This window comes from Aedes aegypti, chromosome 2 (assembly GCF_002204515.2).
Source record: "Aedes aegypti strain LVP_AGWG chromosome 2, AaegL5.0 Primary Assembly, whole genome shotgun sequence".
Classification (NCBI taxonomy): domain Eukaryota; kingdom Metazoa; phylum Arthropoda; class Insecta; order Diptera; family Culicidae; genus Aedes; species Aedes aegypti.
In genome coordinates, this window is record NC_035108.1 from 139,187,267 (window position 1) to 139,212,495 (window position 25,229).

Consider the following 25,229-nt stretch of genomic DNA (forward strand, 5'->3'; position numbering starts at 1 on the left):
CTCTGGAGCATCGGATTGCTTCAATCATTCTTTAGCCTTAATTCCAACTACTACGAAAAAAATCAAATATGGAAGAACAGTCTATGATCCAAATAAGGAAAAATCTAGACAATATTAATGAGACCAGTATAAGTTGAAAAATGCCTATGTTTAAAAGAAGGAAAAAATTCATATGAAATTATCAAAAACATTTCAAACCCTAGCACATCGTTGGTGACCCAGAGATGAACCAACCATGAGCTCAGAATCTGGACGCGAGTTAACAGCTTTGTCATGAATGAACGGATAGTTTTAATTATTCTCTTGGAGTACTTAAATAGTGACAAAGATGTCGTCCTGCCACATCATAAAGATCAACAAATTAACTAGCAGATCAGATATTTGGCCACTCTTATCCTACAGATAAGCGTTGAAAAAATTTGATTTCTTTTGTTCGTAATTCGGCATACGGCCAAATGGCCGGACAGCACCGCGACTGTATGTAAACAAATTAAAGGTATACCGCAACTACAGGAACAGTGTAATAATAGTAGCGGTATTATTTTTCACTGACATGCCGTTGCTTACTGCGATGCAATTATTTCTCTCATTGCGTAAATGGGCGTTACTTCCCGTTACAACAATAATATTTGCATTCGTAGCACTTTTTGAGTTTTTTGCGGTTTATATGAAGTTGAATTGTGCTTAGTATCTCAAATATTGGAACATTTACCCTTCTAATGAAGAAATTCTTACAGGATTTTTTCTGTTGGAATACTTACATTACGATTATCAGTTCGCTGGAAAAAAAATCCTCTTATAAGAGTAAATAAGTCCTGGAAAATACGCGCCGGAATCCGCCTACAGCTTTAATAAAATGTTTAATCGCCAGAAAAATCCTTCAAATCCATATTTAAAATCACAGTGACATTTCTCAAAAAACTTTGTGCAAGGAGAATCAAAAAAGGAATTGAGTATTGTACATACTATTGGGATTCTGGTCAGAGGTTTCAAATAAGTAAAAGAGTTAAACTTTGTAAAGATATTTTTAAGGAAGAGCTGAAAAAACTGCTGAGAAATTATTGGGAGTATTCCTGCAAAAAACTCAGGAGATATTAAAAGATTAAAAGAAATCTTCGAGCTGTTTAGTGTTTAGTGTTTAATATACTTTATCACTCAAACGAGTCTTTGACCGATTTGAAATTGTTTTAACCCATATAAAAGCACATAGTACTGATATATTCAGATACACAGGGGTGATTCAGAATTCAAAAAGCTTGAAAATCCAATTTCCCATATCTTCCTACCATCCTTTCCATAAAGGTAGTGTTATGCGAAATTTTCAGCTTTTTCGGTAGTGATTTGAAAGTAGCTCAAAGACGATGTAGGTTTATATAGAAATTACTATGGAGAAATTTTGAAAAATGTACCAAACTCGTTAGTATTGGAATTTAAGTCAAATTTATTGCGGCGCTTATATTAAATCCACATCCAGCGGCGGCGGTAACGCGCAGAAGATATGCGCGCAATTCAAACGCAACGTCAAAATTCAAGTAGGCTTGGATTTTTTCGTCCTTCAAGGACACAAATGTTTCAAATTTGCTAAATCTGAAACATTTGGTGATTTTCATTATCACTACGACAGTATATCGACATTTTCAGATAATTGCATTACGTGGATTTATCTTGCAGAGCACAATATCATCCCACAGTGGAAACTCAATCTTCAAATAATAATAAAGAAATTTGCTGAAGAGAACAATTCAATCCAACGGATAGGAAAAGATATATTTATGAGTTTGTTTGTTATTATTCAGTATATCGGATTCTAGCCCTGCAGACATCTACAAAAATACCAAAAAAGATTTGGTCCTTCAGCAACAGCCTTCATTAAGGTATGAAGAATGAGTTTTTATTATGGGATGATCAGTTTTACTAATATTGCACAACTAATTTGTTTGTAACATTTTTTCAAAATTTCTCGATTGTGTTTTCCATATAAATCTACATTGTCTTTGGGCCACCTTTAAATCATCACCGTCATATCATATTATATCAATCATATTGAAGATTGGCTTTCCAAATATTTTTGAATTTTAAATCGCCCTGAGATACACTCATCAAGATCAGACATGTCGAAACCATCATCTCCAGTTTAAATGTACATATTTTCCAATAATTTCAGCAAAAAAAAACAAGGAAGTTATACAACCGTGCATTTCATAATTACCCAAATCGGTCCAGATATAACGCCATTTATCCGAGAATGAGTGGTCATCGCGTGTGCGCACCGAAAAAACACGACACTTGAATTGCTCCGCAAATAGAGATCAAGTGTTGTTTTGATAAATCAAAGCGAATAATAAAATTTTACATCGCGCCTCATCGTCATCCGCGTTACAGTCAGCCGCCTTATCGACGATATGGCGGCATTGGATGACGCTTCTAATGGACGGGGCCATCCGTCAGTCCACTGACTGTGTTGACTTTTTGCTCAACTGTTCGGTGCACCGCCATAAGGATTTGCAAATAGTGGCCACCGGCTCGGAAGTCTTTGATGTCCGATTTTTTCCTAGACATTGGTGTGATGGATGAAGTGAGGGAGAGGGATTTGCAATTGAAAAGTTTTTTTATTGAAATATAAAATATACTTCTTTTCTAAATGAAACAAACACCTTGCAAAAATTGAGGTTTAGGCAGATGTTTGACGAAATTATGAAAGATTAACAGTTTCACGTTGAAAAAAATATTTGAAATAAAATATCGATTATCGATGAATATGATTATTTCATGGCTTACGGTAATTTAAATTGTAGTTGACCAATTTAAGTTCATTTTTAGAATCACGTTTTTGATTCCAAAGGACCGATTTTTATTATTGGAATACACTCATTTTGCAAAAGATTTGAAAATTTGTCAATTGAATAAAAAAAGGGCAAAAAAAACGTCGTCGCCTTTTAACAGCTAATTTACATAAACAGTCCTTAGCCACAACTAGTATCAGTTTTCGTCCAACTTAATTTTAAATTCACTGCATTCGAAAAAAATCTGGGTGGTCATATTATCAAAAGCAGTATAGTAAAAAAACTGTAATCTAAAATACACGTTCGTAGCGTCTTTCAAAATGGAAATAAATCCTTACCGAGTTCACCTCGGATAGGTCACAATACGCATTGCCCGGACCAAAGTACACCGAATCGACACAAAAGCTAAGCAGATTAAAAAAGAATTTCGGACAATTAAACATTTTCTTAAAACAGTAAATCCCATTTAATATTGCGATCCATTACACTACGCTTTCTCTGCTGTGATGCAAACGGGGTGATGAAAAACGCCCGAAAAAGATCCTTAACTTCGTTATGGCACCACTCCACGAGATCCTTCCTAGGCAAAACAAACCGAGCATATTTTTCTGCGCCAAACAAAAGCTAATTTAAGAAGTATTAAAACGGAAAACCGGGAGAAAAAATAACCAACTCGCGCTACAGAAACAACGGGAGGAACGTCGGAAATAAATTGTTTCCTTTAACCGCACTCCCGGGAAGAATGGAGTCATCATCATCGGTGTATCACGTCAGCTTGGGGTTGCCTTGCCAGCGGCGGATGGGTTTCGTAGATGCAACCTTTAGCCTTTCTGTTCCATTGTTTTTCCCACCCATTGTCATTATGGGCAAAAGAGAACAATTTCGCGACAAAATTACATACACTTACATAATGAACAAAAATCAACCCGAAACTAAAAAAAAAACTTTAGTATATATGAGAAGTAGTTTTTGGAGTTATTAACGAAAAAATGTCCAAGAATTTGGCACCACTGAAGCATCTTTTTCGTTAATTTGACGTTTGAAATTTGGAAAAAAAAAAATTAAGTTTCATGAAACGGTATGCCAACCGATCCACACTAGTCTTCCGGATGTAACTTATCTGATAACCTTCCTTTACTTGAAAGTCCAACTTGCAAAAAAAGTAGAAATTATGGTTAGGGTGCAGAGATACTTGGGCACTTCCATGATTCACTTTGATATGGAGGGTTTTCCCGGCCGAACTGCCAGAAACTTTGCTATAAGATGCACTTACATACGATGCATGTTTTGTCAAAATATGAGTTCAGTGGCTTTTGACAAATCTTGTCAAAGTGAATCATAAGTGCCAATAATAGGATTTTACTTTATGAAATCAATGGAAAAGTCCTTATTATTAAATAGTATTTTATATGGTCGGTGCTCAGACACTCACCAAGTGCTTTCATACTTGGTGGTTGATGGTATGACTGTTAACAGCTTAACGACTGTTGTAAACGTTTAGCCTTATTGGTGGGAAATTAAATTATTTTTGTGACATTTTTATAATAACAATATTGTAAAATATTAGTCGAACGATGTGCAGAAAACCGATTCCGATTTCATTGATAAATTGAAAAGATAATATAATCACAGATCAATAATAATAAATTCAACTCTTCTGACAAACGAATTTGTTTTTTATACTTAATTTGAATGTTTTATAGACAATGGTTCAACTTGAAAGATATTGTTGAAAGTTAGAGCAATCTGAGTAGAAACAAATACCATATTAATAACATATAAACTGATATAACTGCTGCATATAATTGTTTTGATCCTAAAATTAAAAAAATCACGGTTATGAAATCCGTTCCTTGAATAGCAGGACCGGCTAAAAATATAGGCTTTTTTTGATTCATCATTTCAAACTGTTCTTCCAACGATCAGAATCGTTTAATTTTGAAAGCATCCATTTGCTTCAGTTTGGGAATATTATAAACTTCCATTATCATCAAAAATATTCAAAAAAGTTTTCGATTAAAAATGAGGGTTTAATGCTTATACCGAAATAATAGGGAATACTGCCATAATGGGCAAATTAACCTATAAAAGAAGATCTTCCTGTACTAAAGATATGAACATTTGACCAGAATAAGGTCGATTGATTACAAGTTTAAAATTTCTCTATAGAAAGTATAAGCCTGGCATTTTTTTAACAAAATTCAGTAGTCTTGATAGAATCTATGAAGCTGTTAGTAGATGAAATACTTAAAACAAAATTAGGAATTGGGGAATAATGGGTGATACTGTTAAGAAGAAAATTAAAACAAAACATTAAAAAGGCATTTTTCAACTCTACCACATTTGACATAATGCCGTTTCGTATAACAAGGATGTTTTTGCATACATAATGTGATATTTGTAATTTACTTGCTCTTTTTTCAATTTTGGTCAATTTATCAAATGATTAGATAATTAACTAAAAGCATACGCATAAATTTTAATTTTTGATTTCTATACAAAGTGATATCTTTGATAAAAATTCTGATTGTTTGAAAACATAGTATAGTATTTGCATGTATATAATATCAATTAACTGTATAACACACAGGGACGCTATTTATTGTTCCATTGATGGCTGCTATGGAATATTCCACTGGCAGTCAGCGTGCAGCCTCTACAGTTGGTGAAAACCCAACAGCGCACAGTGGCCGCATCCCATACAAATGCTGGCCAAAAGTACAATTTTCACTCAAAACGTTCAAAAATGCTAATTATTTGACAAAATATGATTTTTAGAGGTATTTCGATAGAAATAATCGCTGAAACAGAAAATCTATATTTCCGGTACATTTGACGGAATTAGCTTAAAATAGCACATTTTTTTAATTCAATCAATGAAATCCGTACCCAGATCAAAATCGAATGAAACGTCATTATTTCGATGCCAACTTGAAGTTAAGTCTCGTAGGCAAACTCGAGGTGGTTTTTGAATCTATTCAGGAGCTTATAGTGGTAAAAAATGCGATATTTATAACAAGTATGGTGGTCTTATGGGCTGATTCGCAGTGTAACTAAAAAATATTTTTTCTTATCTTGGCGCAAAAAAGCGCAAGTGAAGCCATAGTACTATGGAGTATTTGCCACACATTGAGGGGTAAATGATCAATTTAGAGCGTTTCCCAGATATCTTGCACAACATTTGAAAAAATGCCTTATTTTTGAAGGAGCTCTATGTTATACACTTCTTGACATTCTCGAATGGTAAACATCTCAAATATGGTTCAAAATATCTTCAAAACAAAGCCTAAGGTATATTCTTTCGAATGAGACTAGTTGAGAAAGATTTGGTCATGATTTAGTACAGAAACTGCAATTTCTATAGAACAAACTTCACGAAATTTGAAAAATTCAAAAGGGTCAATTTCAGCTGACATCTCTCCAGGTCACATGCTGTAAAAAATCGAAATATTCACCGATGGATCTGAAACTTTGGGGAATTGTTATTCAATACTGAAGAAATCAAGAAAAGTTATTCAAGACCGAAATTGGAAACTTCATTTTTTTGACTTTTGGCCAGCTTTGGGCCACTGTGCAGCGCGCCAAACTGTATTGAGAAGCGAACGCGCGTAATGAATAATTATTGAATGTTCTGACTGTCCGTATTGTGCGCCTATATAAGGCGCACCCATTTAACTTGTAAAAATGTAGTTTCTCTCGTTTCCCCACTGAGTAGGCATGCTGCCTCTCAGTGGTAATAAATCAGTTAAAGTGAAAGTTGTTCGTTTGATTTGTCGTCCGTTGAATCGTAAAAACAACAACGTAGGAAAGACGTCCTGGTCGAAACAACATACAGTGACCCCACGCAGTTGAATCACCCACAATTTATGAATCAGCAGGCTCCAAAAGACAAAATTATTATCAAACTTGTCACAAAACATCACAGAATTATTTTTACTGATAAGAAACTAAGTGTAAAAGTAATTCTGTGATGTTTTGTGACAAGTTTGACAATAATTTTGTCTTTTGAAATCAGCTGATTCATAAATTGTGGGTGATTCAACTGCGTGGGGTCACTGTATTTAGAATATATTTATAAGTTTTCAAAGAAAGTGGATCTTGAAATTTGATCCTTCAAACGTTAGCATAATGATTGATTGTTACAAGAACTTCCCGTGCGTCTCCCATAGAAGCTGTTAGCTTTAATACTAAGTAACATTGCTGATAAAGGGCACATACAACACCCAACAGACCAATGAAGAGTGCTCCGATTGACGAAAAGTTTCTTCTGACTGGAAAGGGAAGAATGGTTTACTGCGTTACAGTAACAATGCGTGTAAATTACTGTCGCCGTTAGCGCAAGGTTATGAGGCCCACGATAGAACACATTTTGTTATGGGAAGCGTGCGAGTCATCGGTATTTCAGTTCTGTCGCCTAAACGGTAAAATATACCACTTCTGCGTCCATGGACGAAAATTAGAGTATGAATAGATGAAACAAAAAATATTTTTTGACAATTTTTCATGATACAGACGATATTTTTTCCGCTATTTTTCCGACAATTATCTCCATGGTGAAAAATTTGATGGGAGATGTTTTTCTTTTTATATTTTAAATGGATTGGAAATTTCCTTTCGATTTCACTTAAAGACTTTTGTTCTACGATGCATAGTTCTGGAGATATGAATTTATAAAGTTTGAGATATATAGGGAAATCGTGAAAATTAATCTAGAGTTTTCCGGGAAAATACTACAATTTGATGCAGCACGGTATCTCGATCGTAGTATGCATTCGTATAGCTATCATCACTAGCAGTATCCATACAACCATCAAGTCTTTCCTCAGCTCAATGAAATATGTCTCAACAAGAAGACCAAGCCATTGGAAAATGGAAATATGTCTCTTACTGCTGCATGGAGATTTTAAAAATGATTGGCAAACAAAATAGATAATGAATAAAAAACATTTTCTGCTCTACCAGTTCCACTTATTCTAACAAATATAAATCAGCTCTTCTTCTAAACCCGCATTTCTACGCCCCAGAATCAAAATCTTAAAAGAATTACAGTTTAATCCTTAGAAAAGATAGCCCATACATTCCGGTTGAAAGAGCTCATTAGAAGGGTTTCTCTACGACAATGGCTCACTCCGTTGAACCAAGTACGAAAAAAAAGAGCGATGAAAATTTTGATTGAACGAATTAACGTCCCTCCATCAGGGTAAGGACAGAAAAATGTTTTCCACCTAAACGTCGTACTCGCCATCGTAAAAATTATGAAAATGTGATATTTATTCATTAACTTACGGTGAAAGAAGGATTTTTTTTCGCTTGCACTCCACTCATCCCTCTCGGTTCGTAGAATGGGACAAACGTCGAAGGTTCCGTTCCATTACCGGAATTAATACCCTCGTTTGCCTTCGCAGTACAAAGCGATGGCGTGGGCTGTATGATCTAATTCTATCTGGGTGGTTGATGGTGAATGCAAACAGATGACAGCAAAACCGAAACCAAACCTCACGCGGAAGGGATATTTTTAATGAAGGAGATCAAAAATTTTTTAATTGAACTTTGAACGCAGAGCGCGAGAAGGAGATGTAGGCTACTTATACTTTCCTTGATGTGGCATTTTTTTTTCGATTTTTTTCTAAAGTTTTTTAAGACCTATGTCTAAGTGGGGATTAGTCTTTTGTGGTGCACGCGATGTAATTCTTGCGCGTGACATCTTTTGTTTTGCTTCCCTGAAGTCTTGAGATATTATCATCGTTCAAATATGTACATGCAATGTACATCCTAATAAAGAAAATGGTCAAATCTAAAATAATAGGGGAAAAACGATTAATATTAATGATTTACTCCTGGCGGGCTCAACCGGCTAGAATAGTTCTCATTTTAATCTATGTAAAAATCACTAAAATAAATGCATCCGTGATGCAAGAAATCTTATGGAAAATTGCAACTTATTCTTGATTAAAAGGATATACACCTCTGATATTTGTATAGAATACAAAACTGTCTCAGTTTGAATGTAAAGCATATGGTTGAGAACCATGAAAGCTCAGATTTTCCGTTAGAATTTATTGTGACTGCCAAAGTCAATATGAGCTAAAATAACATATTTCTGAAAATAATGCACATGTTGCTTTTCTCATTCTAACAACTTGTTGTAAAATAGGACGTTGTAGATTTTTCAGAGTCATGAAAGTTTAAATGAGCCAATAAACCGAGTCGTTCTCAAATCCGTTCCTGATCGTTTTTCACGAGGGGTCCATCAATCCTTAACAATTCTTTTAGTACTCGACAAAAGCTTTCAAACAATCTTTATTAAACATTTAGAAAAACTAGGTGAAAATGAATGACCTACTACAATAAAAGGTAATACTGTTCTTTCTATGTAATAGTTTGGGACGTATGATTAAATTTTAAATTGATTATTAGGAAGAAAAAAAAATCAACGCAATAAAACCTAAAGACTCATTTGGCAGAAAAAACTCTAGGAAAAAAATTATTGATACAACCACTACCATCGCTTTCAGCCAAACTGAGTTTTGCTGAAAGCCATTACACCTTGTTCGGAAGTCAATTTATCGATTTTCTGCTGCCCATGTGCCGAGTTTCCATATTTTGATACTTCAGATGGTAAAAGCACACTTTTGCTCACCGACGATGATGGTTTCATCATTGATCTGTCGGTTGACAACTCATTCCCGGTGAGCAGTTGGACCGTGTCATTTTCTTTGCTACTGCTTCTCGTCAAGAAGGATGGGTCCGGTGCGTTCGTTGTCATTATAGGTATTTCCCCTCATTCATGACTTCTTGTTTATGGTTGTCGATTGGGATATTCTTGAAGTGAAAATATACTTCGGCTCTTTAAAATGCTACATAATTTTGACAGCGGAGTTATCAAACCTGCCGTCCTCTCTAAATAACCGTAGCAGTAGACTCACACGTATTTGACAAAATCATGTTGAGGGTCGCAGGTTCGTATCCCGTCGGTCGAGGATCTTAACGAGTTGAACATTTTCTCGACTTGCTAGGATAGAGTATCTTCGACCCTGCCATATGATATGATTTTGATACTTTTTGACAAACAAAATAGCCCTGGAATTGCCGCCTGAGATATCCGTGATGTGTGACATTTCAGTGCTTGTACCAAAACTATGCATGTGACAGCTCAATCTTTCTGGGTTTAAAAGCATATTGTTACAGACTCAAAAATCATGGAGATTGAGTCGTCGAATGTCTCGTTTGTGACTAAGACGAAAAAATCCCTCAATATGTACGGTTTGCTGCGGTGGTCATTTCTAGGTTATTTCAGAGGTCACAAAGGACCTGATTGGCAATTTACTTATTATTGTGTGAGAAAAGTCGCATGCCCGAAAAACCAGAGAGATTGAACAGTGTTATGGTACAAAAACTAAAATACCCCACGATACGAGTTTCTTTGCTGGTCATTCCTGAGTTATTTCAGTGATAGCGAAGGACCAGACGGGCCATCCATTCATTATTGTGTGCAATGAGTCACATACTCAAAAAAAAAAAAAAAAAAACAGGAAAATTAAACTTTCGCATGTCTAGCTTTATTATAAAAACTGAAATATCCCACTAAATAGATATCCCCGGTGGTCATTCCAGGGTTACTTCGGTGATCACAATGAGCGAGATTGGTCATTCATCTATAATTAAACTGGAAGAGTCACAGGTATTCAAAATCAGGAATATTGAACCGTCGCATGCTTAGTTTTGGTACAAAACTGAAATTTCTCACAATATGGGTATCTCCGGTAGTCATTCCTGAATTATTTCAGTGGTCTAGAAGAACCAAAGTAGTCATCAAGTATTCAAGCAAAGAGTCACAGGAATTCAAAATCATGAAGAATAAGCCGTTGCATGCCAAGTTTTGATATCAAACCTAAAACATCGCACAGCACGGGTCATTCCTGGGTTATTTCGGTTGTTCAAAAGAACCAAAGAAATCATCCATCTATAATAGAACTAGAAGATTCACAAGGATCAAAATCATCAAGATTGATTCTTCGTATGCCTACTATTGGTGCTAAAACTTATTGGTCCCATATTACGGGTTTCTCGGTGGCCGTTCCGGTTTTTCAAAAGGACCATAATAACCATCAATTCATTTTGGCAAAGAAACAAATAAAAAAATCGTAAGAAATTGGACATAATATATCAAATATATCTGAATGTATTTATAAAAAACTAAAAGTATTGAATTTTAGGGTAAGATACAATGGGTTTTTGATTGCCAGAAAACAATGTTGAAATTATTTGATTTTTGCAGTTAACAAGTTTAGTACCAGTATTGTAGAAAAATCAGAGTGGACGTGAGAATATAACCTTAAACCAAGCAATGGTGCAAAATAACATACAAAATATTTCGATATTTTTGCTTAATAAGGACAAATGATCCACTTACCCTACTGATACTCTTCTCCCACTGTACCTTATTGTGAAATAAGTGAAATAATACGATGGTCCAGAACAGAATCCAAAACCACGGTGCTCCCCTGACTATTATTACCAGAAAACAATCTCCATCAAATCTGTGCTCACCAGTCGTTTTCTATTACTAAGCCGCAGGTCTGGGCAAATTAAAAAAGAATCGTAGGGCCCGTTTTGGAGTTACACCCTATTAATTGTAGAAGATCACAAAGTCAAAAAAAAATCTAATATATTTTGATAGGTTTCATTTGCCGTGATTATCCGAAAAAAATGTACCATCCAAAATTAAATCAAAGTTGGTTTATAAAGTTATTTGTAACTTCTGAGCTGAGTTTTGAGTGAGAAGATCAACAATATTTGAAATTACGCCCTTTGGAAGGTGCACTCATTAAAACATCTATTTTCAATAGATTTATTAGGCATTCTAGTACCGATAAGCATGTTCTAATGTTTTAAATGACACATTGCAATTACATGCCGCAAAAGTTTTTCTCAATTAATAGATTTTCATGAGCTCAAGTGCTATAAGGCTTTACGGAGCCAGTTTCATCATGAAAACAAATTAGTTTTTGTAACACAATAGTCTGGATAGTTTGATGATCCCACGTACTCACGATTCAGCTTATTTGAGGCGCAACAATTGTTGTATATCGAAGCGAAAATATACGTCGAAGAACACTTTCGGTTATGGGTAGCGGTGTATGGAATAAAATGAAATTAATGATGAAGAAAGCAGCGATACAAAGTGGAAGACAATAATGTAAAGTGTAGAACATTGATTATTATTATTATTATTTTTAATTAAATTGAAAATCGCTACATTCACATTATTTTAAATCTTAGTATTCGTTAGCTTGGAAAAGTTTGTGTAGCTACCAAATCATGATTGTTTGTCTTCATTGGTTGTTATAGCAGCTTGTAAATCTTAACTTCACAGGCAAAGTTTGCGATCGAAAAAAAAAAAATTAAAGTTAACATTTAAATCTTGAGTTTGTGTAGGATTCAAACCATGTTAACCATGGGGTAATCTTATTCGAGGTAGTTGTATATTAGGGAGAATAGCATTGATCGTAATCGAGCAATAGCATCATGACACTCGGGTTAATGACATTCTTCTCACGAGAGTTTTGATTTGAGTTCTGATTTGTAAGTAAGAATTGTAAAATAAAGCTCTGCAAGTGTTATGATTTTAAATTCAAATAAACTAAATAACAACGGATATTATATTTCTCAAGGCCCAAGTAAAAATGGTGCAAAAATCAAAACTGAAAAAGCAGTTTTCTCTTTTTAAATAGACAAATCGAAGAAAATAAAAACACACAAAGGCTGTGTGTTCTTATTTTCATCAATTTATTGTTTTAAAAGGAGAAAACTGCTTTTTCAATTCTGATTTTTGAGCCATTTTTTCTTGTACCTTAAGCGTATTCCAAGTATTGAAGGCAACTCATGAATTTGAGCCAACTAGATAAGGCTTAAGAATGGGTTGATTGATTTCCCAAGTAACAATTTTAGTTTTACGAATTACTTCCAGGGTGCTATAAATAAACGCAAATAAAACCACGGTCAAGGAACTTCTGTCTTCATCGCATCCCCCAAAACCTTTTGGAGGCTAGAACGTGACTAGTTGGCCCACTCTAAAAAAGGCTATGAAGTGCTTATTAATGTCACCCAAATAAAGCAAAATTGCATTATTGGTAGCTATTTTAAGGTCGCCTGTTCTAGATGAATGCGGTTCGTCTTGAAAATGATTTTATCATAACGTCGATCTTGCTGGATTTATTCCAACGTAAACAAAACAAAATAAGATTGAAATCAAGTCTGTGATAATTAATTTCGTGGTGCTTTTTGTTTGAAGTGATTTTTTTATTGATATAGTGCTCAAATCTTAAATGCCAAGTGAGATTCATTGTGAAATGTGATGAGAAAGAAGTGAATTTGCCTGTGCCCCCTCTGAAAGTGGCATATATCTAGTTATTTAACAATTGCTAAAATAAATCCCCAGGTGAAGAATTCAACATTTCTTTGTTTGATTGGGCAGTAATTGTGCTTTAAATTATATTCAGTCAGTTTAATCATCACACCATAGCATCTTATGAGCAAATCAATGGAGTTAATATGATTTGAAAAAAAAAAAAATGAAATTGTGGCAACCGGAGTGAAATTAATATGGCGGAACCATAATTGATAGATTGCCATCGACAAATGCTGTTTGTCATCATAAATACACAAATTAGGGCACACGGTTATGCTTCGGCATTTGTGGATGTAAATTGCTTTAACAAATGCTGATTGAAAATGATTCAGCTTTTTTTCGCTTTTGATGGAAACTAAGCAGCATTCAACAAAGTTTGCAGTTTGGGTATGTTATTATGAAGAATATTCGCAAAAACAATGAAAACAGACATTAGTTAGTCGTTTTTCTATCAGGAATAAGTGTTTGCAATGCATCGCAATGCATTCGTAATGCATCTGAAGGGCCCAAATGCTGATTTCAGAGGTATAAATAAGGTAAGTTATCAAGATTCAAGTGCAAGTCAATCAGTTTAAAAGCAGCTTTCATTACAACAAGGTGTATTATATTAATCTTTTATCATAACCGTCACAAATAAGTGTCGTTCAGTCACCACTAGCAGTTTAAATGAGGTATTATATGCTACAATTAAACTGGTTTTGTAGCCACAAAATTTTGACTTTATACGTTGTCTCTAAAAGGTTTTGAAAACATCTAAGAGCTGACTAACAAAATATCAACTTCTAGCAACGTTAAATGTCGCCTCTAGCTATCATAGCATTCACGTAACTGTCATAAAACATTAATAAATCCACACGAATGCCAAATTGCTATGGAATTGTTACTTGGGTTATATAATTCTTTCATTATTGTATTTATACAGGACTCTTACGTGTTTTTGTGATTGAAAAGAACGGGAAACCCACAGGTAAAATTGCAGATTTGTGAAAAATATAAATGAAAAAAATAAGATTACAGAAGTATTGACAGTGGTTTAGAGTGCCATTGTTTGACCAATAAAGTATTACTGAGCAATTGAAGTCCAAGCAATTATCAATTAACGCCGGAATAGCTGAGGGGGCAGCTAGTTGCGCTTGATCTATAACAATATTTTATGAATAAATAAACTATTACAAAATTTGCTCTGTAATGCCTTATAGTGCTTGAGCCTTAGAAAAATCAGTTATTTTTTTAAATTTTGCAGCTAAGCTATGAAAAACGACTGGTGAGCATGGATTTGATGAAGATTTTTTTTTCTGATAATTACGGTCAGGGGAGCACCGTGAAACCAATATGCATCCGTTTTCTTACTGAGTTTTAATGTTTGTTTGTGTTATTAGTGTGTTTTAATACCTATCAATATTGATTATTTGAAGCAACGCTCCCTTTTTGTAAGAAATTCTGTATGGCGCACGATTTTCTGAGAGACTATCCAATGTTTTATACTAGTGGTGCTCTGACTGGAGTGTACTACGTACCATATCAATAATTTTAATCAAGGGTACGAGCCAAAAAATAATCCAAATGTTTCTTATGAGATACTGGGTATCCTAAGCTGGATTTTGGAGTTTCCAAACTGCATCCTGGAGAATATTTTTGGATTTTTCTTGCACGATTCAGGGACTATTCAACGGATTTTTAAGGATACTGAGTGGGGACTGGGGATTCCTATTGGACTTTGTGGGTTTCTTAGAATGTATAATTGTATACTGGGGATGCTGTGTGAAACATAGTGATTCCAAGTCATTTACTGAGGTTTATAAGACATTGTGTGAATTCTAAGCGGGATACTGTGGATGAGAATGTCCCATTTTTCCCCGACTATCAAGAATTTGAGTTCCCCCCAAATCTATAGTTTCTTTTTGTTATTTATATATTTTCTGCAAAGTTTCAGCTCAATCCATTATCATCTTGAGCATCGAAATAAGTTTCTAGAAATCTGGTACTTTCAATACTTTGTGTATAGAATTGCATGCGAGCACCTTGCATGCAAAAAATATACACAGTTTTCGGTGATATTTCAAATGAAAACAAACATCGAATATGTCTGACAGCAATACACATGGGAACGGTATTTAAAGAGGCATTATAGCATTATTCGTACAACGACAACGATTAGCCCTACATCAAGATAACATTATTCGAAAATAAAGTGTACTGCTGACATTTTATTCACTGGAAGCATTAGTCTGTGATTTGGTCGAAATGATTACTTCGAACAGCAAAAAATAAAAATAAATGTTTGTGCTAAACTACCAATACATTTATATCTCCATCCCACAATGTACTGAAAGCCTGTAAAACCTTTGTCTTTTTCCTTAACTAAATCTGAGAATATCGGTCTGATTAACTGATCTAGGGTTTTCAAATTTCCCGGGATTTAATTTCCCGGGAAACAGGAAATAAATTTGCCATTTCCCGGGAAATCCCGGGATCCCGGGAAATTTTCAAAAACGTGACAATTGAGTAAATTTGACGATTTTTTCAATTATTCGTATTTTTGTTATATTTTTTTATACCAGTAAACTTGTATGGTACATACATTCTCTTTTTTAAGTAATTTATTGATGTTTCTCAAAAAAATCTATCGATTTCGTTGTGTACGCTAGGTTTCAGAACAACACAAATTATGATGTTGAGTCCATGTGGAGATTATTCTTGACACATCGTATGAAGTTCAAATAATATGTACAGGACGGACTCGATTATCCGGAGTTAGTTCTTTGATATTCTTGTTTTTGAGATTTTATGCATAAATTTAATTTGGTATTGCAATATACAATATGAATGGTTTTGCAGCTTTGGATGTAGGTAAAAAAGGGGGTTTGAAAAAAAGGTTTTTTGTATGCCGGTCAAAATAATTTCTTCCCAAGACCCCTAATGTTCCTAAAAATTACTTCTGGCTACGCCACTGCGTTATACAAACAAAACAACGAAAAAATATAATATTTAAGTTCTTTTAATGCAGATTTTATTTTTTCTTTTAGTGATTCGATTATTAGGAAGATTAGATTATCTGGAGTGAAAAAATTTGATACAACGGATAATCGAGTCCGACCTGTACCGACATTAAATTGAACCTTCCAAACACTAGAATAAAAACCAACTAGAGTCTAACGATGAAAATGTGACGGTTAAATCCATGAAAACTTTATGAGCGTACTCAATTCATGGATGACCCCTTGAAAAATCCTGTATTTTGTATAACATATAATCTATTTTATCAACAACTATTTGATTACAAAAAAAAAAACAACAAATCAATATCCAAGTATAGCTAGTGATCTAGCAAGATAATTGCATTGGTAAGACTTGTATGAAAAGTAAATTATACGATAGTTTAGGTTTGAAAATGGATGGTTAATCCTTTTTCAATAGAACTACTTGGGAAATACAGAAATCCCGGGAAATACGGGAATCCCGGGAAACAGGAAATCATTTCCCGGGAAACGGGAATCCCGGGAAATCTCATTTCCCGGGAAATGTTCCCGGGATTGAAAACTCTAAACTGATCGTTTGAAAAGTGTGACGATGGATACAAAATGTTGAATGGTTCCATATAAAATGCGTGATATAAGGAGGAAACGGGGAGGAGTTAGAAAATGCAGTTCTAGCGTGGCTTAGTAATTTAAAGGAAAAAAAAAAAGAAAGAATAATCCTTTGATATTATTGTATATTGGTCCATTCATAAATGACGTAGCATTTTAGGGACGATTTTGTGACGAACCATATATTGGGAAATAGGCTACGATGAAAAAAGAGGTGTCGAAAATTGGCCCAAAAATGCTACGTCATATATGGAAAAGCCCTTAGGAGCTAACAAGCTTTCATATAGTTTAGGTGTTGCCTATTTCTATATACAAAATAGAAATAGACTTATTGAAATTTGAAAACATGAGTGTTAGAAGTCAGAGCATGCTTTCAAGCGTACGAATATTAAAAATTAGCGTTTTTCCGATTCAGCAATGCACACGTCTGTTGAAAATTGGTCCTGGCAGACGGCACATCCCTCCAAATGCCAAAAATGTTTTCAGTTCATACACAAAGTATTAAAAGCACCAGATTCCTAAAAACTTATTACGATGCTCGAGATGCTAATGGATTGATGCTGAAATTTGCAAGAAGAATATAAATAACAAAAGGAAACTATAGATTTAGTGGGAGCTCATATTCTTGATAGTCTGGGGAAAATAGAACACCCTACTGTGGATGTCTAGTTTAAAAAAAATCCTATCTCTATTATAGTGATTTTTAGCCCTGGGCTAGTTCATGTCGGGTATAATATTTATCTAGAGTATTTCTAGAAAAATCTTGGGGATTCTGAATAGGTTTCCAGCGGAATTTGGGGATTGTCAGTGGTAGCCTGGGAATAATAGACTTCTGAAAATTTCCATCGGAGACTTGATAATTTTAGGCAATATCGTAGTGGAATCTTAAAAATCTAAGCGATAGCCCAAGAATTTCTAGTCCTTGGGCATATGCCAAATTCTATAGGAATCCTAAGCGAGTTTCTGATAATTGTAGGCGGGATCCTGTGTGTTCCTAGCGATATGCTTCAAAGTCCTAGCGTGTTTCTTTAGATTTGGGGTTTCTGTTGATTTTATGAGGTTTATGAGGTAATCGTCTTCTAACAAACATTCAATACTCATTCGAAATTAAAATGATAAAAAGATTATTTGTGTATTCTACAAAATTACGGGTTGCATTTATGGATAGTGATATAATGGAAGGTTGAATATCGCACTAGTGCAGGGAGAGATCCCCCAGTACCGGATACTTAAGCCACTAAATTAATAATTCAAAAAAAAAATGTTTTATGTAATCCCATTACCCATTTATGATAAATATTATCATTTTTATAGCGTGCAAATTTAAATTTAAAAGTATAAATATGAATTTAGACATAACATTTGGTTCTATTCTGGTAGGCTGAACGCCGTTAGGCCGACGACCATTAGGCCGAATGCTGGATTGTTAGGCAGAACGGGTCATTAGGCCGAAAATGGCCGATAGTTCTTATGAACTGTGAGGTTGAATGGGTGATTAACAGGGATAGGTCAGGATCATCCAGAAGCCGCTGGATTATTTTCAGTAGAACGGATGGTTAGTTTTTAGATCAGGATAATTTGGCTTACCTCGAATCCTACAATTACCATGGTGAAATATAACTAGAAGAAACAGCTTTTGAATAAAAGAAGGAAAACACACTGATGAATGTATTTGCCATTTAAAATGGAAGTAAACGATCAAATGTTATTTTGGCCTAACAACCCTTTCGGCCTAATGGCCCTTTCGGACTAACGGCATTCAGCCTAATGTTCTTCGGCCTAATGACCTACACCCCATGTATGATAAATATGTATTACCATTTTCAAAGCGTGCAAATTTTAATTTGAAAATAAAAATATGAATTTTGACATTACATGATGTATTTTATTCCAATCATAAAAGTTGGCTCCCAATACCGGACACAATCTGGAAATTGTGGAAATTTGATAAATTTGTACATCCTCGAAAGTTTTCACACCATGATTATTATTTCATAGTCAATTTAATGCACTTGCAACATTTACAAGAACAATTTAAGTTGTATTTTGTTTGCAAGCTGTCCATCAAAAACATCTCTCATACATGATGAAAAATAACACATTTTACGATGTTGTTCTGAATGTTCGTTCTTCTTATTGCATGTTTGATATCATGGTCGACTAAATCCTTGAAAAATGAATATATTTTGAGACATTGGTGCAAACAATTACAAAAATATCATATAACAAATCAATCTGTCCGAAACTGGGGGATCGGAGGTGCTTGACCCTAATTCTAGTTTGTCCACATTTAGTTTAAATATGATACAAAATGCATTCCTACTTTCAAATTATGACTATATTAGATCATGATTGCGTGATCCAAACTGTTTTGCCATATTCAATATAATTACTAATAAGGCTCAAATTTAAGGCAATACATCAAAATTTTAACGATTTTCAAACATCTCTACTTTTTGAAAAAGTCATGCATATTTCAAGGATGTGTTATTCTACGCAAATATTACTCTCTATAATAGCTTCATTTTCTTCTAATAGATCATCTTGATTGGACCATGACTTCACAATGTGTTGACTTTGTCCGGTATTGGTTGCTGTCCGGTACTGGGGGATCTCCCCCTACACCATTCTGAAATCATTTCTGCATGAATTTCACATCCATGCGGGATTGTCCTGAGAAAAGCGGGATGCCTGGTCGGTCACTTAACTAAGGGTTTTATTCACAAACGTATTTGAAATCACCTCATCTTCGATGGCATTGAACGAAGTTAGAAATTACTCTTTGATAATTTTGTTTCCAATCACATTAATCAATATCCGCATTTGCGCATCCGTGATGCCGAGTCAGTATTCAATCGTGACAATCAGCCTTTGTGTGTTGTGGCCACTTTATCTATTTGCCCAAAGACAACTTACGCCACCACCAAGTAGCAGCGCAGCCAGTGATAAGGCTTTAGAGCAAATTCTAGTTCGGGATAGGGAGCGGCTTTCCTTCAAACGGGCGATAGAATTTAAAAAGCCTGTTAACACCTTCGAGGAACATGGCTGCGAAAGTGAGTGATTGGAAACAATTTCGCTGCCGCTTCGCGCTAGATCTTTGGTGGGGAGCATCTCCGTCCTCGGCTACAAACAAGCCGAACCTCTTATCTCAGGTACTAGCTGAGTGATCCATTTTTGGTACACTTGGCTGACAATTGACAACGGCTTGTAAGCGGCGAAGAGCTTTAACGTCCACACAGAGTAAGAGCAAGTTGATTGCTAAATGGTCAGAGATACGACTAGCATGAATCGATTTGATTCGACCAAGCATATAGGTCCGGGGTTGTGCTTTATCGGTGAATGGAGGTTTGAAGAAGAGTCTTTACAGGTGGAAGGAAAGCCAAATTAAAACGAAAATCAAATCAAAGCTTCTATCGATTTGTTTAAATCTTATCGACTGATTGACATGTTTGGAAAATTAATCAATAAAGAGTGTATTTGTGGCGTAAGCACTTATCCTGATACATTGTGAGTTTTGATAACAGATGTATCATATTTGGAGAATAGAAAACACATACGCTTGTTTAACCCGTTAACGCCCAAGGTATCTCACAATTGGAATTCAGCTCCGTTTTTTTATTCATAATCGTATTCCCATAAATTAAACCTTATTTCACCAAAAAAATTCAAGTCTATGGTGGGGATCCAAAAAAAAATCTTGAAAGTGTGTCGTCCATATCTAGCTGTTCTATAAGTTCATTTTCGAAATTAATCAAATATATTTTCATGCAGTTCGACCCATTACGATGTAATCAAGTTGGAAAAAACTGCTGGTGAGGGGTAATTCATAAATTACGTCACGTACAGAAGAGGAAGGAAGGAGTTACAATGAAACCTACGGCAGTCACCCATATAAAAATTGGAATCCATACAAAAAGTGTGAAACAGAGGAAAATTGAGGAGGATGAATATGACAAAACTTTGCGTGACGTAATTTATGGACGTACCCTGATAAAGAAACTGCAACATAGAGAATAAAAATTTCAGAGGCGAAAGGTTCATGCCAGAACTAAATCATTTAGTGACTTCAATTCAATTTTCTGCTCTACCACGTAAGTAAGATACAGACATACATACATTTCCATTCATGTACATGTACAATTATGCACACTTAAACCATTTATACCAAAAACAAAATAAAATCTCACATCAAATATTTTGATTTAACAAAAAACCTAAAGATGTTTCAGAATAGTCTTCAAAAAGATTATATAAAACTTGCCAGCTGATAATGGAAACATAACTATCAAAATATTTTTTCTCAGTCAAGTTATTAGTATACAATGTGGCTCGGATCTGACAGCGATCCAAATCCTTTATATTTGAAAATATCAAAATTTCGTTAGTGCTAATCAAAAGTTTGTCGTTCAGTCCAATGACAGTCAAATATTGGACTCCAACTATTACATGCTTTACAGATGTGAATATTTGAAGCTAACATTATTCGGCTATAACGTTGAAGTTACTGCAACACTGATGCATATAGTCTTATTCACCGATAGAACCGAATCCACGCGGTCCAAGATTTTTGACACTAGAGCTGGCCAGAATACCTGGGGAGCATACTGAAGCGTGCCCGCTCAAAAGTTACAATTCTTGGTCCGAGTGAGTTCAGCAAGGAAGGCTCTTTACTGCTACCTCAACGCGTCGCTGGTTCTAAAAAGTAAACAACCATACAAAACTACGACCAAACAATGGTGAAGGCGTGATCAATTTTCTCGAAAACATTCATTTTGGGAATTAAGTAGAATTTTCTGATTAAATTGGCAACAACGCACTGCAGTAGCGCGTAGTAAATAACTGCTTGAAACAATATCTTTCAAGCGCATTCATTACCTGTAATTTTGCGAATAATAATTTTTACTTTTCCACCTTTAAGTCATAAAACTGGTTCTGGACTTAGGTTGGCGGCTATTCAATTCTACTCTCATTTGACAGCCGCCCTTCACCCTTGGAGTTCAGTTCATGGATGGATAAGTCAATTTGTTGGTTTTTTCGTTCTTCACTTCCTTCAAAAGATCAAAAGATCTTAATGGTGTCAAGGTTCATCTAAAAATGTAAGGAGCATTGCATCCGAAATAAGCGATTGTTGCTCGAATCGTAAGTATCCATTGTTTTGATCTAGGTTTTCTTATTGGTTGTTTCCTTGATGTTTCGCACATAATAGCAATTCCCAGCTAATATGTTTTTTTTTTTGCGAAAATATCTCCTTTAGTTGATCATCGTTTTCCACATACCAAATTTTTCATCACTGGACTTCAATCATGAGAATGACTTCCGAACTAAGAAAGTTTTAGGCGAATAGTTTTTTTTTGGATTTAATCAGTGGACTGATATATAAGCGAATAAAATGTGTGCCCACACGGGTAAAAATGCGGCACTCGAAATAAGGAGAATGTGTCATTATTTCGGGAGGAAAGTGTGTTTTCATGTTATGAAAATACATCATGACCAAAAGTCATGAAATCATGAAACATTTCACCGTAACGTCGGCTGTACGTTACGTTTTCAATTTACAGCGAAGAAAAATGTCAGCTGGAATCCTCAAATCATGAAGCATGTATGCTGGAACCATGAATAAAATTCATGGAAACATAAGCACAATTCATGGATTTAGCCATCTGTCATTTATGATTCCTATTTTTGATACAAAAAGTGGCAATTTCGGTCATGAAATCATGAAGCAGGATCCCTGAATCATGAACTTAGTTCATGAAAACGGAACATTATACGTCAATTTAGATTCCAGTTTATATTTGCTATTGGTAAACAAATGAAATGAAAATTAAAATCGTTGCGACTTTTGTGCCGGTAGTTTCGTAATAAACCGCGAACAGATTTCACAATTGTTAACCTAACGCGTGCCAATCTTTAGCACGAACGCGAACATTCAGTGGTTAGGTTTGTACGCAAAATATTGTTTCGAACATCAATTGATTTGACAAATGGTCCCTGGGCTCACAAAATGCTGGTGGATTGCATGAGTAATGGAACACTCCTTGTGAACTGGAACATCCGGCTGCTGAAGGCCTTTTGTGAGCTGCTCTGCTATAGGACATAGGGAAGGCATCACATCCGAACAGTTAAAATCGCCGACGTGTTTTTGAAGGGAAATCTTCGCTCAAAGTCAAACATTGCCCGGTTCTGCAAAATCAAGATGAAGGCTTGTATTTATATTTTGGAACATCTAATAGCTCTGGCAGATTGATTGTGTCGTGACACAATGTGGGAACTTACGGAAATCTCGCCAAGAATGTCACCGATACGATGACAAGGTTCCGAAGAGCAGTGTCTTCAATTTAAACTTTTTCAGAAACAAAACTTTTTTTTATAATTTTACTAGAAAAAATCACCGATCACCATGAGACACGTTGACTATGATGAAGAAAGTGACAGTTAGATTTGTGTAACGCTCTGAGCATACAAATTCTTGCATAATAGTCTCGGTTTCATGACTTTTAGTCATGATATCATGAAACAAAAAATTTTATGAATTCATGACTTTTTGTTCATGAATCCGGCAACCGATTTTTTTCCCTGCAGTAGTGCCATTTAGGTGACTTCCTAAGTAATAAGTTTTCAGGCGAATAGGTCTCATTCAGATCTCCAACTTTGTCAAAAACGCTAACTTCGTATCCAATCTCTAGATTGAGATAAAAGCAAATAATATTTTGTCTACTAGCGCCACCTTGGGAGAATTTTCCAAACTACTATGTTTCTGGGCGAATAGATCCCATTTAGTTGAACACTTTTGTCGAAGATACCAATTTCGAGAGTTCGATTTTTTTCAGTCTCATCGCTGGACTGATAAAGAAAAAATAAAATATTTGACCACTAGCGCTACCTTGTGAGTGTTTTTCGAACTAATATGGTTTTAGGCGAATAGGATTCATTTAGTTGTTCAACATTGTCCAGCTTAGCTTAGCTTAGCTTCGACTGACTACACATATCAATGGTTGCTATTCCGTGATTGACCGAAGTCAGTGAAAATGCACAACGAATCAACTAGAAGTTCGGCTGGGATTGGCCATAATCTTCTTCAATGTGCATAATTCAGTGCCTCTATTTATACATGGTCAATAACGGCGCCGGCCACGTCCTTGTAGTCAGGTGGGATTGGGGGAAGGAATGTTAGTGTGTAACCTTTGCTATTTGGAGACCGTGTTTGCCTCTGCATCTCCACAAAGGTTACTGGGAGGGATGTTTGTTAATGGGGAGGATCGTTGGGTCACAGGATTCACTTTGATAAGCGTTTGGACCATGATAAATAATGATTTGTGAGATATACACACTTAAATTATTTTACCGTAATCCGTAAATTTCACCGTAATCTCAACAGCTGAACAGTTCGGTGAAATAAATTAACGGAGTACGGTAAATTTTTACAGTATTCGGTAAAAAATCACCGTAATCCGTTAAATTCCGACGAAATACGGTGTTTTATTTCACCGAACTGTTCAGCTGTTGAGATTACGGTGAAATTCACCGTAGTGTGTTTAGTGTGTATACATGCTTATTTGTAAATATAATATTTTCATTTGATATGAACAATTTCTATGTAGTGGAAAATTATGCCGACACTTGATGTGACGAACCATTCAAAGTTTGTTGAACAAATACCTAAATGTAACATTCCTACAGCTGTCAGGACGAAAGCATGTGTTATTATATTTTACTTATTTTAAAAGAAACAAAAAACTCGATTGGTTGGAACATCATAGAACACTCTTATTCTTATGCCGACACTTACAATGGCGAACCATCCAAAGTTTGTTGAATAAAGTGAGCCTTTCGCAAGTCTACACTTGTAGTGTCAAACCATTTAAAGTTTTTTTTTTATTACAAAAATAAAGGTAAAAAGGGGTGTTCTGTTCTGAAACGAGCTCACCAATTGATCCTTTATCCTTCACTGTGCAGCCACAATCCACTCTCAGCCTCCCTCGTTTGCTCGGCTATATAAAAGCACTCAGAAAAAAATAGGCGCGCGACCCGAAAAGGAAAAAAAACTTGGCTTTCTTGACGCACTGCCCAGCAGCAAGCGTCAAGGTCAAAGGATCAAAAAGAACTAACCGATCACGCCACTTTTTCACTTACTAGACCGACGAGCGATATGTTTGATCCTGCCCTCGTCGCTGGCCCCCGTAGGAGCAAGCGTCAAGGTCGAAAGATCAGACAGAACTAACCGATCGCGGCACTTTTCATTTACTCTAACTGATCACGCCGCTTTTTCACTTACTAGCTCATTTAGTTGTTCAACATTGTCCATGATACAAACTTTGTATCTAATCACTTGACTAAGATATTATCAAATAAAATCTTTGCCCACTAGCGCCATCTTGTGAGTGTTATAAGGTTTTATGTGACTAAGTATCATTTAGTTGTTCAACATTGTCGAAGACAACAATTTTG

General features: G+C 35.3%; 1 long non-coding RNA gene across 1 annotated transcript; it reads right to left on the bottom strand.

Annotated features, from left to right (window-relative positions):
• Positions 1 to 22,746: 22,746 nt before the first annotated feature.
• LOC110675336 lies at positions 22,747 to 23,185 on the bottom strand. The gene is made up of 2 exons (XR_002499384.1): positions 23,058 to 23,185; positions 22,747 to 22,964 (listed from the first exon to the last, which is right to left on the bottom strand). It is a non-coding gene; the product is annotated as an uncharacterized LOC110675336 (long non-coding RNA).
• Positions 23,186 to 25,229: the final 2,044 nt, after the last annotated feature.